The 19,287-nt window shown below is 49.3% G+C and overlaps 1 protein-coding gene across 5 annotated transcripts in view; it reads right to left on the bottom strand.

Moving 5' to 3' along the window:
- The window catches only part of LOC121664023 (collagen alpha-1(I) chain-like), a 225,722-nt gene that overhangs the window by 46,072 nt on the left and 160,363 nt on the right, over positions 1-19,287 (bottom strand). For all 5 annotated transcript variants that reach the window (XR_006015845.1, XR_006015844.1, XM_042026987.1 and 2 more), the window contains one exon: positions 9,665-9,779. The gene's annotated coding sequence lies outside the window, so the exon portion shown is untranslated. The remainder of the gene's footprint in view (positions 1-9,664; positions 9,780-19,287) is intronic.

Below are 19,287 nucleotides of genomic sequence, written 5' to 3'. Positions count from 1 at the left end.
CGGAGCTAGACACGCACAGGGAGCAGGCACTGTGCATGCATGGCTGGTGACCTGTGGGACTCAGGCTGGCAGCTCCTCCAGGGCCCGGGACTTGGCAGGCTCCGCTCCCAGCCCCTTCTGTGCAGCCACAGGCAGGTGCCAAAACGCTGCCCAGCCTGGATGCACTTCAAAGGGTGAGGGGAAGCTGGAACTGGGCTGCACCAGAGCCTGTGGGCTACCAGGACTGTCTCCCAACACCTCCATCTGCTGTCACCTCACCCCATGGAAGGAACTCGCTTATCACAGCAGCATCAAGTTCACAACCTCTTTCCTACCATTTCAAACTGACTGTTTCTCAGCAGAAGGTGGTAGTGAAGAATCAGAAAAGTTTTAGCAATCTCCTGAGCATGAGGCCTACAGAAAAGGAAAAAAGGCACCCTACCCAGAACTACAGACTCCAATTAGTCACCAAAAACAAGGAACTTCACAGTTGGACACAGAGAGACTGGGGTAAAACACGGCAAATACCTGAAATCAAGGCACATAAATGGCAAAGACTGAATTTGGAGCAAAGAATAAGAACTAGTATATGCTAGACTGAATAAATGAAGCAAGACATGGACAACAAAGAGGGCTGTGTCAGAGACTGAAATAGTTCATGCCTCAAACATCGATATAAAGTTTTAAACTGTATAAAGACCACCCCTCCCTAAGGGATGCCTGATTGGAACTTTGGACTGGAGATTAGATAAATGGAAACCCATGCTTCAATCACTCAGGCCTAGGAAAAATCAAACAAGGCTGGGGGGAAAGGAATGCATCCACAAGGGAACCAAACTCAGAAGCCATGCTAAGAGACTCAACCTCTGGCTGAGTTTGGGGTGGGGGAGACCACAGCCTGCAGAAGCCAGGTTTACACAGACTCCCCCCACAAAATGACAGGGGGGAGGAGGTTTTGGGTGTAGCCTCTGGTCAGAGGCAGTGAACACCCATCCTCCCTAACACAAACTGGCCCAGCTGTGGAACCCCCAACCCCACAGTCCACATCCATGGGACTTACACGTGAGAGGCAGCTGAGAGGGTGTCATAATCCATCAAAGACTCCCTGAAGTGCCCCCCCAGAGGCCTTGCACCACAGGATTGCACTGGATACAACAGATCTGGAGTCTGTTGCAAGAGACTGCCCCCCCACCCCCCGGCGGGGGACGTACCTGGACATTGCCACCTGGCCTGAGCATATATTAACCCATGGGATTCTATGCTTTGGGGCACCTTCACCACCAGGAAGACCAGCTGGAGAGGATCAGCAAGACGCCAGTGGGATCCTCGGAGCGGTGATAGTCTTTTTACTCAGATTCTGTCACTCTCTTTCTGTCCCCCCACCTCTCTTCTATTTCTCTCTCTCTCTCTTTTCCTCTCTCTTTCATATTTACTATCAAATAAAACCCATACCATTGATATTGGCATATGGTCTTGTTTGCATCTTAATTTGGGCAGAGGCATTTCTAAGAACTTTAATGACCGGATCATGATAGGCTGGGACACACACAGAAGTTTTCCAAACGGGGCTTACTAAACCTCCCAGGTGCCTCCATCAACCAGCACAAGCGTCTCCCTCTGTGCCACAAAGCACGGCCAGTTCCCTTCTGTACCCTATGCTGTCTTTGCCTTTTAAGTGTATTTTTTCTAGGCTTTGGCACCATCAATTGGTGCTCCATTTGACAGCTTTGCCCAACAATAGCCTGGACACAAATGAGCTAATTGCACAGTGTGTGTGGGTGTTTAAAAACACAAAATAAAACTCAGACAATGGTTCCCTGCTGAACCAGCTCTTCAGCCAGCACAAATCCACTTCTACGTGAGGGCAATGCACAGCCAGGCACACTCCAGCCACCCAAATCCCAGGAGACACGCTGTTCTGCAGAGGGGACCGTAAGGCTATTACAGACCCATCTCCTCACTGAGGGGGTGCCATGGGAGCACCTGGGGGGGAACCTGGCACACTCGACACTTGATCCCAGTTTAAGCAACATCCTTCATGACAAAGAATAGTTGCCATTGCAAACTTCCATCGCCCAAGCTCCATTCACTTCCCTGCATGCAGGGCGAGGGCTGCTGGCATCGGGAAGTGAGCCGGGCTCCCTAAAACAAGGTGGCTTGCTCTGGGAGGGTTATTGCCAACGTTATTGCCATCCAGGTATAAATATGTACATGGCCCATCATTTTCTTGTAACAAATGGTGAAAGCCACTGCGGTGACAGTGAGGCAGCGCGGGAGCAAGGTGACTTTATCACCTACCCATGACTATGTTTCTCAAGCAGCCTCCTCACCAATCCGGAGCCCTCCATGATCATTAGTTCCTGCACATGGCAGCAATGAAATTGTCCCTTAAAGTAAATCATTCATGGATTTTTATAATCCGAAATAAAATTTTCTAATATTTTTTTCCTAAGTTTTCCAGGTTTAAGGTTTTAATCTTTTATTATTTATTGTGCAGCAGTTGTGACAGGCATGATGAGCAGCCCGGCGTAAATAGTCATCGGTGGAGGGTCGGTGCCTGACAATGCTGCATTGAATAAATTAATTTCTTTTCTTTTTCTTATTACTCCATGTTCTCTCTGAGGGGAGTTGAATACACCCAGAAAAATGAAAGAGTAAAACAAAACAAACTAAAGCTGCACTTTGGCTTCTGGGTGTTTTCCTGCCTGGTGGCTGAGGCTGCTGATAAATATTCCCTGGAAATGGTACTGAAGGAGAAAATGGCATATAGATATATTTTCCTTTCTTCCTTCACACTCAGAGCATCAAATTCAAAAGACAACAATTTTCTGCTGCTTGAGATGCAGAGTGTTCCTCTATTTCTGCACTCTCCAGGATTTATTGCTCTTTTAAACTACTGCAAACACTATTCAACCTCTGCTACCTTTACCTCTGGTCATTTCCTTTCGCCCACCAGAGCCTGAATTACCGCTAATCACAGCAAAACACTGGACATTCTCCTAACTGTAGGCTTAAAAATAAGCCTCTTTCCACAGAAATAGACATAAAATATCTCATTAGACCAACAGCACTACCAGGCACATTCCAGCCTAGAGAACAAAAAAATTTATGTTATGCATCATTTCTTTCTACCTAAATTCTCTGACTCCTGGAACTCTGAGGTGGAACATCCTGATGTGCCTGCAGGACCCACTTCCCTGTGGCACAATAATGCTGTGAATAGAGGACTCTCCAAATTGCACACTACAGGTGACACAATAATGCCAGGAATTGGGGACTCTCCAAACTGTACACTACAGGTAGCAAAACTATGCTCTGTCTTGTTGGCACAGTAATGCTGCCACTTGTTTTCTCTTGGAAACAACTTCCCCTTTAATTTCCCTCTGCATTCAGACTGTACAATAACACCAGGTACCATTTCCCTATACAAGAATCCTACAGTATTTCAATTAAAATCTCTCATCTTTGGACCATTTTTTTCCTGGACACCCCTCCAGTTCCACTCACAGCCGAGGCGCAAAACCCAATTAGTTATTAATTGAGGCACGTTAAAATTCATTAACTCTGCTTGTGAAGCTGAAGCTATAATTAACTGTCTGCCCAGGCTTTTGTTCTTTCATCTCCAGGTGGAAGGTCCCACAGTTAATAGGATAAGGCAGGATCCCACCTCCTCTCTGTAGCAGACAGCCCAGCTCTGGTGCAATAGAAACGTCCCACTCTAACGCTGTCCTTGCAACTGCTGCCTATCCTGTGCCTCAGGTCAACCGGGGCACATTTGGAAAGAGTGGGAGCATCAAAAAACCTTGTGGAAATATTTTGCAAAAGGCCATTTCCCACAGGCTCACTGTCCTACTGCAGGATGGCCCCAGCACCTTAATGTTCGAGAGGTGCTAAAAACACAGCTCAAGGCAAATCCTGTTTCACACGTGGCGCAGCACCAAGCTGACCTTTACTGTAAAACAAGCATGGGGACTCACGCCCATGTCAGGTCCCTGTGGCAGCCTTGGCTCCGGCAGCTGCACACGCTGCTGCACCTCCACTGGCGTGTGAGGAACACAGCCAAATCTAACCTGCATAAAACTGGCTCTTCCCAACTGGAGCTGCTTTGGGGGGAATTTCATGGACAGCTCAGTGGAAGCGACTTCCCACTTCCGCTATGAACCGTCCTTGGCAGAATGGGAATAATTTGCATTTAACCAGGGATGTGGTGGATTCTGTGTCCATAAGGACCATCAGCAAAGAGAATACGAGGAAATGGTGTAAACCAAGAGGAAAGAGGGATGTCTTGTCCTGGATGTTTTTACACCCCATGGAGCCAGGGCTGTCAGGGGCCAGGGCACGTCAGAGCAGAGGTGATGGAGCCAGAACAGTTTCCACTCCTTTCGCCACGCCTTCCCCCCCCCCCCCATTCCCTGTTCCTGCAATGTGCCAGCCTACACATTGGAGCTGGCACCAAGGAAGCTGGCTGGTGCCAGGAAACAAGTCTGGTGCAGATTATTTCCCGGCTGGAGCAGTGAGGGCTCCACAGAGACTCTGAGAGTTGCAGTATGGTTGCTCTCCCCACTCTTGCTGCCCCACGAGTGGACGGGTGCAGCCCTCTGAGAGCAGTATGAGGACCTGGATGAACTGCATGGGTTCCAGGTGCCAACTTGGAGACATGTGGGGAAGGATCATTTTCTCTTCCCAGAGCCAGAGGCAGCAGCAGCAAAGGAAAATGAAACTGGAGATCAGAGAACAGACTGAACAGTCCAATTTCTGCAGTGCCCTGTGTGGGCACTACAATTTGTCAGACCATTCTACCTCACAGAGCACATGGGCACAGACTGTCTATCCCAAAGACATGGCCTTGGAGGGGATGAGCTCCTGCATCCCAGCAGTCCCAGAGCTCCGTTTGGACCCGCCCCGATCCGTCCATCCGGCAGAGCCCCTGGGAGTTCCTGACTCATCCCGCCAACTGACTCGCAGCAGCACCAATCAATTCATGTCCCTGTGTGAGGAAAGCAAACACGGGCCTCTGTGAAAGCCAGGAAAAAAATGGCAGTGACCTTGCCCAATTTCTCACATGGCTCCATATCCATCACACCCACCCCATCCCCATAAGCTGCACAAGGAGCTCTAATGCCAGTATTGATGATGCTGTCAAGCCTTCACAAAAGGTGCCTGACAGCCCCGTGTAAGGCAGAGATACGGGGAGCTCAGGCCATCAATAGCTTCAGAAGTCTCACACAGAAACCTCCACTCAGTGCAAGCACAGACTGCCAACAGCTTCTTCCTCCCTTTCCCTAATCTTGTGAGGATAAATGCCCACAAGAGTCAGCCACCTCGTACTCTGCTACAAATACATTCATTTTCACAAGAGAAACCAAAACCATTAAAGGCCTGTTTCTGCCCAGGAGCACTGGGGGCTGGGACTTTGCCACTCTCCCTTGGAGCAGCAGCTGAACAGGACATAGAGGATGGTGACAATCCACCTGCACCTCCACCTTCCAGGCTGGGAATGCCACCGTGGACTCTCACCTGCCATCACTGGGCCTCCTCGCCTGGGTCTGTGAGCTGCCAGGCCCCTCACCCAGCACCTTGGCTCTGCCCAAAATGCAGGTGGTTTCATTACTTCATCAAAATATTAATGGCCATGTTTTAAGATCAACATTTGTTTTGCCAGGAGCAATGAATAACGCGAACAGCACCACCTCAAATCGTGACTATTTTACTTAGATCAGAGGCGGAGAGCCACCCGCTGATCCCATGCCAAAACTGAGGGAAAATAAAACGCCTTTGGAGCTCGTGAGAGGGAATAGGTACAAAGGCACAGGGAATGAATGGCTCTGTTTATCAACAAAACGCAGAGTCAATGCAGCCCTGGGTCCCCAAACTGCACTGGCCAAAGACCCCTATATCTGCTGTGCCCTCAGAGCCTGTGCCTCCAGAGCTTGGAATGCCTGTTTCTAGGAGAAACAAGTTTCCTGGTTTGCTCCTTTCTGAAAGCAGTGACCCAAAACCTCTATCATTAGTAACAATAATTAAAAGGTGCCATAAGAAGGAGTGTATGGATGGTTGCCACTACAAAGAACAGTCTCATTAATTTAGTACAGATTTTAAACTTGGCTTCATCGGGACATGGCTGTTGAAGGCCATTTAGGACTCAGGGGATACGCTGTGCTTCGGGCTCCCTCAGCACTGTCAGGAAGACAGGAGGCAAAGAAGACCTGGTGGCTGCTGTGTAGTTTTGCCCATGCAGCCAGAGAAAGTATCATTTTGTCAGTCCTTCAGACAAGAAAAAACATCCTTTCTCTGAACCTTTCTCATCAACACACCCTTAATAGAGCTTTTTTTAGCTGGGACACAGGAATGACCCAACAGCCCTAAGCTAAGTGATAACTCAGGACAGGCACTGGGGAGAAGTTCCTGTGTCAGACAGTGCCCACAAAGCAGAGTTAATAACCAATAATCACAGACCCAGCAGACAGGAAGTACCCAGCAGCCTCTCCAATGGAGCACAGACAGGGAGATAGGAACACAGCTCTAACAGCTGGCTTGGGAATGCTCCCAGAGCCAATTCCTGACATCACACACAACTGGGAAGGCAGATTTGTAATTAAAGTCTACTTTAAGATAAACAGAAAATCCCTGTCATGAATCATGGCTTTCATTACACACATTATGGAGCTATTGGAGCTACCTGATTTCCCTGACTGCCTCTTCCTGGCAGTCTGAGAGCTCCCAAGGATATCTCTGCAGAAGAGCACACGGAGTCAGGAGGAAAAAGCCCTTGGGAAGCACCATGTGCAGGAAACTTCCCAAAAGATGGGGCTGTGGGCTCCCCACCCTCCTCACAAGGACCATCAGCTGAGACCAGCAACCACTTAATATTTCCCAGCTACAGAATAGTTGGAGCACGTGGCAGGTGCTTGGAATGACAAGCAAGGCCAAGGCCTGCAAACAAAAGATGTGGGCCACCACGTGGAGGCTTTCTGGGCCACCTCCAGCCTCCTGCAGTCCCTGAAGAAAGCAGCTTTAGAAATCAACATACTAGTATTTTTGCCCCAGAAAAATACTTGCATCCAAGCACAGTTTTACATTAAGTTGTTCTTACTTATCGTGACATTTCTGGGATGCTTTGAGGCGTGTACCCCAAAGAAGGCGGCTGTGCTTTTTTTTTCGCATCTGGGAATTGCCTGTGCTCTCCTTTACCAGCTGCACCTTTGTGCTGTGTTTGCTTTTCTCCTAACTGAATTCAGAAGAACAAGTTCGGGTCTCTGAACAGAAACCATCCAGAGTGAGGTATCGGGGTTAAATCCACCCTGCACAGTAAAAGCAAATTAATGTAGGCTGATAAAGCATGAGCCTTCAGTTGCCAGGAATCCACTAAAGCCTGCAAAGATTTATTCCTGCACTGCATTTCAAGAACAAGGCCGGCCTGAGTCCCCCCAGCCCAGCCTGGCTCCCTCCAGCTCAGCCCAGCCCAACCTCATTGCACACAGGTCCGGATTAGGTTTCTCAGCTAAATGTAAATAAAGGGTTTTCTATTTGCTGCTAACGCTGTACATGGAAATAAATAGCAGTAAGGAATCTTTACTCTAAAAGCAACTTCTGGTGCATGGATTCCTATGTCACCAAAGTAAGACCTGGAAGGCCACCGGTCTTGCAAGCAAGTGCAGATCCCCAACGCTTAAACAGCCAAGTAACAGAGTCCTGTGTTCTACATTACTGCCTGCGACGTTCTTCTTCAGCCTGTTATTATTGTACAGATCTTTACATACCCAAAGATCACCCTCACTTCCAGAATTTCTTCAGACATGGTCTAACCACACCTCCTGTGCCCATGCTTGCCACCAGCCACAGCATCAGGTTCCCACAGGCACCCACGGGCTGTGCTGGGATGAGCCAAGGCACAGCTCGGGGTGCAGCAGCCCCTCCTTGCCCACCTGACCCAGCAGGTACACGGAGCCCAGCATTGCCAGGGGATCTGGCAGCGACCAGCGCTGCCAATTGGACACCTGTAGCTCCAGGACCAGGGAAAAAAATACATGTTTTATGACTAGGATCTAAAGCAAATTTTATTGGGAGCTTTTATGTTGGTAGCTTTGAGTAGTTTTTATAGAGAGGAGTTCTGAAAACTGCCATAAAATTTTGCCTTGGGGGTTATGATTACATTTGTATCTCTCCCAAACTTAGATAAATAAAGACGACAGTTTTTACTGTAGAAGCTTAAAAGGTTAGAGTGGTATTTGGTCTGTGATGAACCTTTTATAGAGATGATGTTGTAAGAATTTATTCTTAAATATCAATAAAAAAATACAACTTAACACTTCTTGATAAAGCTATGGTGATTAGAAGAGCTGTCAAAGAGGTGGCAGCACTGCTGGTGGCTTCCTTCCTGCTCAAATCATGCTTTAGTACATTTTTGGTTGCTGGAAACTATTAACTAATTTGCATTCTGTCAGAGGAAGAGTGTGCTTTCTAAGGACAGTGCTTTGTGGTGTCCCAGTATTTGAGATGAGATTCACCTCACAGCTGATTTTGGGGTAAGCTGATACACCTCCCTTTAGGAGGGACCTTGTACAGTTCTGTCTCTTTATACTTTTGCAAAAGGTAAATGAGACACACCACCTGTTTTAGGCAGCCCAGCCCTGCCCTGAGCTCAGCACACTCAGCTGCCCAACAGCCCGTGCTCAGGCTGTGCCCCTGCCCCACACCTGCCCAGCACTGGGGTACCTCAAGCCTTACCTGCACAATTCCTGTGTGATTCAGCATCTCTGTAACAGCAGCAGGCCTTTCCCAAGAGGCATTTCCCAAGGTCTCCTCTCCCAGACCCCACACCCACAAGGACTGTCAGAAGGACTGTCAGAAGCCTACAGGGTGTGGGGTCCAAGCCCCCCATGTCACAAAGAGGTCCCAGTTCCAGGAACACTGTGCACTGGTTGAAACAGGCACTGCAGCTGGTCTCGGGGGAGTGAGGCACACACATTACACACTGATGTTCAAACACACACCACCTTGTGTGAAAGTGAATGCTTGAACACTGGAAACAAGGACTGTTGAACTTGCTCTCCCTCCATCAAGCACAGCCATATCAGGGTTTTAAATTTCAACAAAAAGTAGTGATAATCTTATTTGTTTCAGACTGGCTGACTAATAAGTGAGGAGAACTCCCTCAAAGCCTTCAGCGGAGCAGCTCTTGGCCAACTGCAGCGTGGGCAGATTGAACCCTGCGCGAAGTCTCTATCAAATCAGGTGGTCTTGAACACACATCTGAACAAAACCTTCGCCCACAAATATCTTAACTGAAACAAACTGGACACCATCAGTAAGAAATTACACACATTGTGACAAGTGTTCACAGTGAACCAGTGCTCTGCATAACTGGCAACAGACACAAAGTAAAATGGAAATCACAGCATCCAAAAGGCGGTAACAAAGGCACGTGCACAGAAACAAGCTGCTTTATTTTTTTTTAAACCCCCTCCCTCTTACCTTAATTTCTTCAGTCCAACGCTGCTCAAACAGGATCACTGTTCTGTTCCAGCCATGAGAAGAAAGGTGGATGTCCCGGAACACATTTGGAATCACAGTGTTTGCATCTGTTTGTGTGCTTCAAGTCAGTGTTAACGTGTGTTTGTGTGCTTAGGTGTTAATCTGTTTTTCCATGTGTTTAATGTATAAGTAAGACTGGAACATCTCCTACCTTAGCCATCACCTCCTGCTGTGCCTCATGGTTGTCACCTGACAGGTCACAAGGTGGCTGTGCTGGGTCACCGGAGGTCCAGAGGAGACAGCTGGGCCACAAGGCACTGCAATGCCTGCAAAAGGATGGTGCAGGGTTAGCCAAGCCACATGAAAGTGCTTAAACATTTCACGATCAAAAATCTTTCATTCAGCACATGCCTGAGCCCCAAAGACACAAGTTAAACATGTGCTGAAGCACCTTGGTCAAACAATAAACATTCCCCAATTCACTTGTACCCACAGAGGACGGGTACCCCAGAAATGCACAGCCACCCCCAAAGCCAGGCACTTCCCAGCAATTAGAGGTTGACCAGCCGCACACAGAGTGAGGGGTAAAAAGCACAGGTTGCCATCTCAAAGCTCAGGAGAACTCATGAAAAATGTTTGCATCCATTATTACCTGGGGACTTAAAGATACATGGTTTTATTAAGAACATGTGTCTTCAGTGTTTCTGGGTGAAGGAAAGAAGCTTAAATCATAATGTAATTTATTTGTTATGAATTGTCTCTTTAGGTCTTGCTACAGCTATTACTACTTAATTGTGTCCATGTAAGGCTTAAAAACGTCACTGACAATGACACAGAGTTTCATCCCAAGCCAAAATAAAAGAAATCCAGTAATTCAAGGGAGGTCTTTGTGTTGTTTTAAAGCAGAGCTGGCTGGTAGGACTCGAGCCTGTCCTCAGCTGAGGACTGCTCGGCTCTGCAGGCTGTGTGGTTGCTGGAAGTGCTGCCTGGCCCTTGACACTCTCCCCCAGACTCCCAGCTTCCTGCAGGCTCATCATCAGCTATTCCAGTAACTCCTGCAGGCACTCCAAACAGCACGTTTCACATCCTCTGCCTGGCTCCGAGGACTGCAGCAGGTGGATATTGCCCACGGGTGAACAGGGTTTCAGAGGCAGCGGAACGTCGCCGGCAGCTGGAGGCTGAAGGCAACAAGCCCGATCAAAGGAGCTGCTGTTACCTGAGGCCATCCCAGCGCTGCCCCTCCGGAGAGACGCTGTGTGTTTGCTGTGCTCACAGTGTTCCTTGGGATGCTGGGGACTGTCTGTGCATGGGGCTTGGGGGGGCTGCCCCAGCACCTGGGCCCCCGGCTCTCCGGGGTGAAAACCAGGAGCCACGGTGGTGCAGGAGGGAGGGACGCAGCCTTCATCACCCCAGCGCACAGGGGAAGGGGAGGCACTGTCATCATTCTGCTGGGGATGTGCCCAGCAACAGAGAACTGAGAAATGCCAAACAGAACAAGCCAGCTGAAGCAGGAAGCCTCCAGAACACCTTCACTCAGTTTTGCGTTCTTTCCTTTCTTTTTCTTAAATAAAAATGTTCTGCTTGCCCCAGGCTTTACAGTGCTGTGCTGGTGGGCAGCACCCTAAGCCCAGCCCTTGGATGGGATGAGCAGAGACTCCACACGACATGAGGCTCCAGTCCCAGCACCAGCTGTGTGCAGCCCGGTTCCAGAGCCCCAGTTCAGGGATGTGCAGGCTCAGGACACCAACAGAGGCATTTGGATACCACATGCCTTGTTTATCACAATTCTGGCAGAAGTGCTCGTGCTCCACGTGGGTAGGACACCGAGGAATGTCTTGGAGGAGGTGGGGGGGTTCAGGGAGCCCCCAAGCCCCTTTGCTCCTTACCACCATCCCTGTCTCTCTATTTTCCTGCTCATGGTCACACAAAGAATAAGGAGGGGTTACCAGAGGGCCGCCTTATCCCCATAGGCCACGCACACAGGATGAGGATAGCTTCAGGATGGAATTTTTACCAGCATGTATCTTTTTGCTGTTGTTACAGGTTGGCATCTCCTCAGAGCAGTGAGAGAGAGCCAAGTTTATTACTACCCGAGTTTATAATTTACAACCTGTGCGACTGAAGGCTGAAAACACAGCAATTTTGCAGGGTAATTCTGGGAAGTAACCATCCTGCAGCACCAATTATTAAAACCACTTGCACACAATAAAGCTATAAAGATTAAAAATATAGTACACTTGTCATTAACTATGGATGAAGTCATGTAATATGTATTATAGAGCAGCACAGGGCCAGCCGCGCACTATGGCACAGCCCTGCCGAGGAGCCCAAACCCCAGTCCCAGACCAGCACGCGTTTTGTCAGAGCCCAGGAACAAGTTTGTCATGCAAAATAAACACAGATGTTCCAGCAGTGACTGCAGCTCCCAGGCAGGGCCAGACAAAGCAAGGGCTTTGGGAAGCAGGGCTCTGGGTGCTTGCCTGCCACTCCACACACACCACGGCATCGGCGGAGCTGTGAGTCACACAGAGGGCACATCCTGCTCTTGGGCCTCGTCTGCTCTGCTCTTCACTCTATTTGTCCCTGGATATTCTGTTCTGAAACACACTCAAATTGGCCCCACATACTCTTGGGCCTGGCATGCCTCGGTGACACAGGCGCTCCATGTATGTCTCAATGAATGTTTCCAAAAGGCCCCAATTTATCAGCACCTCAGGCCCACTTTGCTGTGTCATTGCAATTGTTTCCTGACTCCCCTCACTCTGTTCCCCACAGAAATGAATAATTTTCCCTCCTTCCACACACAGGAACATGCCTCAGTTCTTCTAAGTACAGCACATGCAGGTCCCTGGAATGCTCTGCAGGTACACACACACCTGCACAAGCACACGCACACACACTATGGCACCTCTCAACTTTACACCCTATTTTAATATTTTCCTAGAGAAAAATATAGTTAGTATTTCCTGGTAGAGAAAATACTTACGTTGGCCAGATCAAAGATCAACTGAAGCCATAGGGGGGAAAAAAAAAGGGGGTTAATTCTGCTGGAGGATGAACAAGGTGATTCCCCTCCGCAGACCTGCATGGGGCAAATAAACCACCAACCACAGAGGTGACTCCCCTAAACCAAGCAACAGCTAGAATTTCCAGCATACTGAGTTGTGAATTTGCCTGGAAATTTGCACAAATCAGCCATAGATAAGGGAAGGAGAAAAACAGAAAAGTTCACTGAGTAACTTCAAAATGGTAGCTGGGTGTGTGACACCTGGGACACTTGTAAAGATTTATTCTAAATAGATTAAAAGGTTAAATTTGTGACGTAAATTACTGACAGAGTATTCTTCTCCCAGCCCCACTCCAAGCTGTGAGCCTGAAACACTGGATAATGCATTTCCAGTATGTCTGAACTGGGCACAGATAACCCATTCCCAGAATTTCTGAGCGGGGCTGCCTGGTTCATTTGCCACTGCAGACCTCCTTAGGTGCCATTAAGTGCCGTGCTCATACCTGGGCACCGCAGGAGAGGACATTTGTTGGTACCAGGCAGAGTAGGGGCAAGATTCAAAGCTGCTCCAGCTTCACACAACCTGTGTGCACCTGGCACTGCAGCATGCGTCACGTGGGAGGAAGGGGCACAGCAGGGGAGAATGCTCATGGCAAGTGTGAAAGCAGCACCAAGGCAGGAAGGAGGCACCAGCATGGCTTTTGTCTCACTGATCTAAGATGGTCTTTGTGACGTTCTGGCCTTGGTGGCCAGGAGAATCCCACTGGGGACTGGGGCTGGCAGAGCTGTGACAGACAGATGCCTGAGTCAAGCACAGACTCAGGGCTGCCTGCGGCCTCTCCTCTCACATCACTAAGGCCCTATCATCCAAACCCTGCCGTGCCCGATTACCCACAACTTCCAACCAAAAGCATGTCCTGGCTATGCTCTGCACATGCCAGCACAGGCACTATGCTCCACCAGGCTGGATTCTCAGCTGAGGCACCCCTCGGTTAATCAACTCAACTCTGCCCAGCAGTTTTACAGCAGCTGCCAATGTGGATTCTTGGTTTTGTTATAATCCTACAGATATGCACCCTGGACTGGCTCCTGATGGTCCCTGCAGCTTTGCAGTGGCCCCTGAAAGGGGAAAAGGGCAGAGCCAGGTCCCTGGCCATATCCATGAGTGAGCACCAGCCCCATCTGACCCATGTGAGGCCACATGGGAGGACGTCACCTCTCCTGCTCCTGGGGAAAGCCAGCCAGAGTCCAAACAACTGATCCTGATTCCAGGAGGCACAAGACTGCTTCCATTTTCTCCTCAGAGAGAAATCTGCAGCCAGCAGCTTGGTTTTGAGCCAGAGCCATACATATGGATGAAATGGGGTCACCTCTCATTCCCAGGAATTCAACATTCGTGCCCAGATGTTTCAGCTGGACTGATCCCAGTGTGTGCTGTACTGGTGAGGGTAGAACTGGATCTCTTAAACCATGGAAGAAACAGGAAGAGTAAAAGAAAAAAAACCAACCAAACAAAAAGAATTGGGTCGGAACAGTATTTCTGGTCTTTTCCGGCACTGTCAGGCAGAGTAATCTGGAACCCACAGTGTTAACGAGTGTAAGCTGCTTCGACAAGGGAATATATACTGTTAAATCTTGGGAGTTATTTAAAATGCCAGTGAGTATAATAGCAGTGCTCTGAAATAACCATTTCATCTGCCTACATTACTCTAAAATTAATGAATAATGAAGCGATGCCCTTCACATTCTCTTCCCTTTCCATTCCAAGATATATTGATCAGATGACATTTATTTAAGTTTGGGATAATGTATTAATTTCAAGATAATTATTCAATATACTTTTGTCACTGTTGATATGCTTCAATGTCATACAGGGGCCAGGGGATGAATAAACTGTTATCTGACATTGCTGGACAGGGTGCTAGGAATAAATGCAATCTTTCTCCTTGAGAACCACTGCCTTAGTTTTCCCTTTTCTTTTCCCCCCTTGGTGGGGAGGAAAAGACGTTCTGATGGAGCAGAGCCAGGCGAGATGGATACGGAGGGTGGAGGGAGAGGGAGCACTGTGGGCTGAACTGCTCTTTCCTTGTCACCGGGGTCAGCCTGACGCTCAGCAGAGCTGACAGAGCCCATCCTTAGTGGATGCCACTGCAATATTAACACTCATTTGGAGCAGATGTGGCTAAAAGCATGAAACATTGAACAAACAGCTGCCACGGATCCAGTGCCACTGCAGGAGCACTTATGGTCCATTAATGCTGTGTTCCCAGGGCTGGGAGGGCAGACCTGCTCCCCTCAGTGCTGTGGCTCCTGTGGCCCACCTGGCCCTGCCCTCCTCCCACACAACAGCAGCACTCGCCTCTGGATTTATTCCCACACTGAAATGATAACTTTTTTCCTTTTTTAATCTCCAGTCTTTATATGCCCCTCCACATATCACACAGGAGACAAGCAGCCAAAGGAGACAGTAAAGCCTTAAAAGCCCCAGCTCAGCTTGGGAGAGTTCCCCTGTAAATCTGGGCTGATTTGGGAAGCAGCGGGGGCAGGGGGGGTATGGAGAGCCCAGGTCTCAGCTCAGGGGCATGGAGCAGACAAACAACATGAAACCTGCCCGCACAGATATCCGCAGAGAAAAGGAAACACAGCAAGCAAGGCATGAGCCAGGCTGTCCCCTTGGATTTCAGCTGAACACTAAAACTGAATCCAGCCAGGCCATCAGCACATCCCTAGAGCCCAAAGCTGAGCACAGCAGTGATGGTGCTCTCAGTCAGCCCAACAGCAACTCCTGACACCAGCCAGGGGACAGGGTTGGACACAGAGCTAGAGCTCACCAGCCATGAGAGGAACATGGGACAACACAGAGCTGGAGCTCACCAGCCAGGGATGCATCAGGCTGCTCTGGCTCTTGGCGAGCTTCTCATGTATCCACCATTTTGGCCTATGATGGATTTCTAAACCATTCCCTTTAAGGCAGCCGCTCTTCACCTGTTACTGACCTAAGCTCTCCTCCCAAAATAATGTCAGGTAGTAAAAGGAAGTTGAGCCTGCTGAGGTAAACGCTATTAATCTACTATTATTTACCATAAAGCACCATTAACCAGAAGTCCTCCTTGAACAGGTAAAGGAGTACCTGGTTCTATCCTGTTTAAAAACTAACTCCTGAATAGGGCAAACAGCAAGGGGTGCAGAGAGAGCAAGAGATGTGGGCATATCTGTACCTTTAGTACTACTGTGGATAGAACGGCTCACCAAGAGGCAGATAACACAAGGACCTGGAGAGCCAGGACCCCCATCACTGTCACCTCTTCGTTCCATACCCTCCACCTTGCATGTGGGTCACCAGCACACCAACTGTGACCTTACTGAATGGCATGTGGTACCCCAAGCCACGCAGAAAGGACAGTTCCAGAGCCTGCAGGTCGCCAGCAGCTTACCTGAGATACACTTGCCATCGTAACTATTTTGCAGCTAAGCCAGCTGCCCTATTTCCCCCCAGCACCAGGATCTTCTCTTCAGGTTTTCCAAAGGCACAGCAGCCCCTGGGACTTGTGAGCCCATGGGCACAGGCGGACACAGGACTCAGGTTCCTAATGCCACGCAACCTCTTCTGCCAGCGCAGGAATTCACTCCTGGCTCTGCAGTCTGTGCTGCTGCCAGCTGACAGGGACTCCCAGCGCTTCCTCTTGCTTGTTCCAGTTTTCCAAAGGCCCCTTCAGCTAGCTGAACCTGCCTTTAATTTTAATTGCCCTTTAATGCCTACAGTTGTCTAAGCCACAATGGTAACAAAAACCCCAACCCAAATCAGTGAAAAAAGGACCAATATTCAGGGGAAAGTCTTGTGCTGTCAGGTAAGTGAGGTACCCTGAGAGCACTGTGGGACAGAGGTTACACTGACACACCAAAGAGCATGTCCTCCCTCAGCACCAGCCACAGGTGCTACAGCAGCATAATGAAGTACCACTGCCATCATTAGTGACATGACAGACTGCCCTCCATTAATGCAGCTGATGGTCAGGCTTGCCCTCTGCTCCCAGTCCTTCCACCTCTCAAGTGTGTTCCTGATCCCCGGACTCCAGGAGGCACAGCCCATAAATCACACTGCCAGCAGTTCCTCCTCAAAGGGAGAAAATCCCATGCTCAACTTCCTTTTGGAAGAGATACTCAGAAATTATTTTGGGAGATATTTGCAAAACGCCTGTGACTTAGGCAGTCAGTGAGAGGTGTATTTTCAATTCGCAAAAAGCTTTTGCACATGTCACTATGGATACATATGGCTAATTAACAATGCATTGGATTGGACAGCCACAGGAACACATCATTCCCAAACCATCCTGAAGAGAAGGCCAGGAAGTTTGCATCCAGTTTATGCTATATTTCAACAGGAAACAAGAGAGCTGCTCCTCAAGACTCCTGCAGATGCTGCTGGGTTTGCTTCCGGTTTCCAGGACCACAGTGACATTCCAAAAGGCAGCCGCCCAAGCCAGCCCCATCCCACCCTCCATGTCTGCACTTCCGATCAGGTTCACACAAATTCCCTGCCCCCTGCCCTATGACTGTGGGAGTGAAGCCCTGCACTGGCCTGTCCTGCGCAGCAACAGAGACACCCCGAAGCACATGAGTTTAGTTTAGTGATGGATGTCCACCTTCTGGCAACAAGTTCTTCACTACAGCCCTCCTTTCTCCTCTTCAAATCCCACATGGAACCTGTCCCAACTTTTTCAGTTGCCTTCGGGTAAACAGGTGGATTCTTCACACCTTCCTTTGCAGTGACAAAACAATGGAAAAGCCACACAAGCACAGCAACACCCCCAAAGCCTGCACTCAGGAACGTGGCTTTCATGTTTGCTCCTTCCAAGGGTTTGTCTTTAGCCTCTGAATGAAGGAAAGAAAAGCTGCACGATAAGGCAGGTTATTCTGATTGCATCTGACAGTGTTGAAGTGCACCCCTTGCTCCTCAAGAGACTCAGATCCCCTGGCTAGCAGGACTTGGAGCAGCAGAGAATTACCCTGTCACATGCAGCCCAGTGCTCCGGGCTGGCACTGACGGTGCAGTGCCAATGACTGGAGCAGAGCAGCAGGGCTCGGCAACTCATAACCAATCCAGCCCCTCTTCTCCCAGCACTGCTCCCTGCAATCCCAGCAACAGCCTCCTGCACTCACCCTGCCTCAGCAACTCCATCACTTACTAAAATACAGACGCAAGGCCATAGATAAAGAGCAGGGATCCCCAAAAGGGTACACGGAAACTCATCAGGAGTCTGCCGGCTCCTGCACTCACTGCGGGCACGGAAGTGGCTGCACTTCCACTGTGAACTGAAGCTACATCGGAGAGAATCCCCCAGTGAAAGGTCAGTGACTAATCCACTGAGCTGTAGCACAGTGTATCACTCACTCTGCCTTGGAATGACACATGGAGACACAGGGGAAAAAGAGACAGAAAATCCATCCTCGTAGAAATAACACCTCTGGCCACTGGCTATGGAAAGTGCATTTCTGAAAGCCTCAAACCATTCTCAAATGATTGAGATAAGCAGGGGAGGCAGTGAAAGCTGAGCCCCCGCGAGGGTGAAGCAGAGAGGTGAGGGAAAAGCATCATGTGACTATATTCGGTCACTGGTAGCTTCACAGTGATGTCCAACTCCTCTAATGGCCAATTCCTTTAATGGGAAATACTGAGCAGGATGGAAAATGTGCGTGGACAAAGTGCAAAGGCACAAATTTTAGCAGATCATCTATCCTGCAGATGCTCCCAGGACTCCCAGGCTGGCCAGCCCCTGTCTCTGCTGACCAGAACCGGAGAGAGCACCCTGCTTTGCCTACCTGCAGAAATCCGTTTAGCATTTTCTGCTCAGGAAGCGGCACTGGAAATCCTAGAGGAGCTCCATGTTCCCACTGCAGAGCACACAGCCCAGCTCACTGCCTTGGGGCAGCCTGACCAACGCGTGGGCACGCTTGGCTCCTCTGGCCTTCATCAGGACTTCATTCAATTCTATTCTACCCTAGAAACAAGCCCTGCGTGCTTTGAACATGTTTCAGACCAAACACAAATATCCAAGCCGGAGCAATTTGCCTCTCTCTGCTGTAACCAGGTTCCCTGGCAGAGCTGCTGTGGCACCCTGGGCTTCACCTGCCCCACGAGTTCAAACGCTGCAGTAACAACCAGCAGCATATTCCATACACAGGACAAGCAAATGAGGGAATATTTAACCAGTGCTCCTCCTCTGTCTCACAATTGGATCTGTCAGTTGTTAAATTGCATGCATTTTCCAGCACTGCAGCTCCTGTTTGAAAGGCCATAACACAGTCCCCATTTCCACTGCAAATTGCTTCATAAATGGGAAGTTAAAGGATAACGTTACATTTCCCATTGCAATTAGGCAGGGCTCCTGACAGACAGGGATAATGTGTTCCACATACAGGTTGTTACTTACTAGGGAGGAAGCTGGGAAGGTCTGTGCTTTCACAAGCCACTGGATACCAATAAACCTGGGACCAAGTGCTGGAGGCCCTGGTGTGTTCGTGTTTCTCCCACAGACCCAGGGAGGGACCCCTCTGAAGGGACTGACCCCACCCCAACTCCACGCAGCAGCAAATCCCCATCCAAGCCCTGGCCAGAGCCTCACACCCTTGCTCACAATTCACCAGGAGGAGGGAAAGTATCTGAGTCCCGCACACGCTGACAGGTAAGTTTCTAGGTGAGCTAACCATGATTAGATCTGACTGAGGTCCAACTTCATTTCTCAACCAGGCTGTGATCTTTATTTACCTGGATGCTCTGCTGCTGCTGTCAGGTGTAATAACTCTGCACTGGGCTTCTCTAAGTCACC

This window comes from Corvus kubaryi, unplaced genomic scaffold, assembly GCF_017639235.1.
Source record: "Corvus kubaryi isolate FWS band 111438036 unplaced genomic scaffold, C.kubaryi_AGA036_p1.0 37292, whole genome shotgun sequence".
NCBI lineage: Eukaryota > Metazoa > Chordata > Aves > Passeriformes > Corvidae > Corvus > Corvus kubaryi.
Note: the sequence above shows the minus strand (reverse complement) of the source record. Positions and strands in the feature narration are given on the sequence as shown.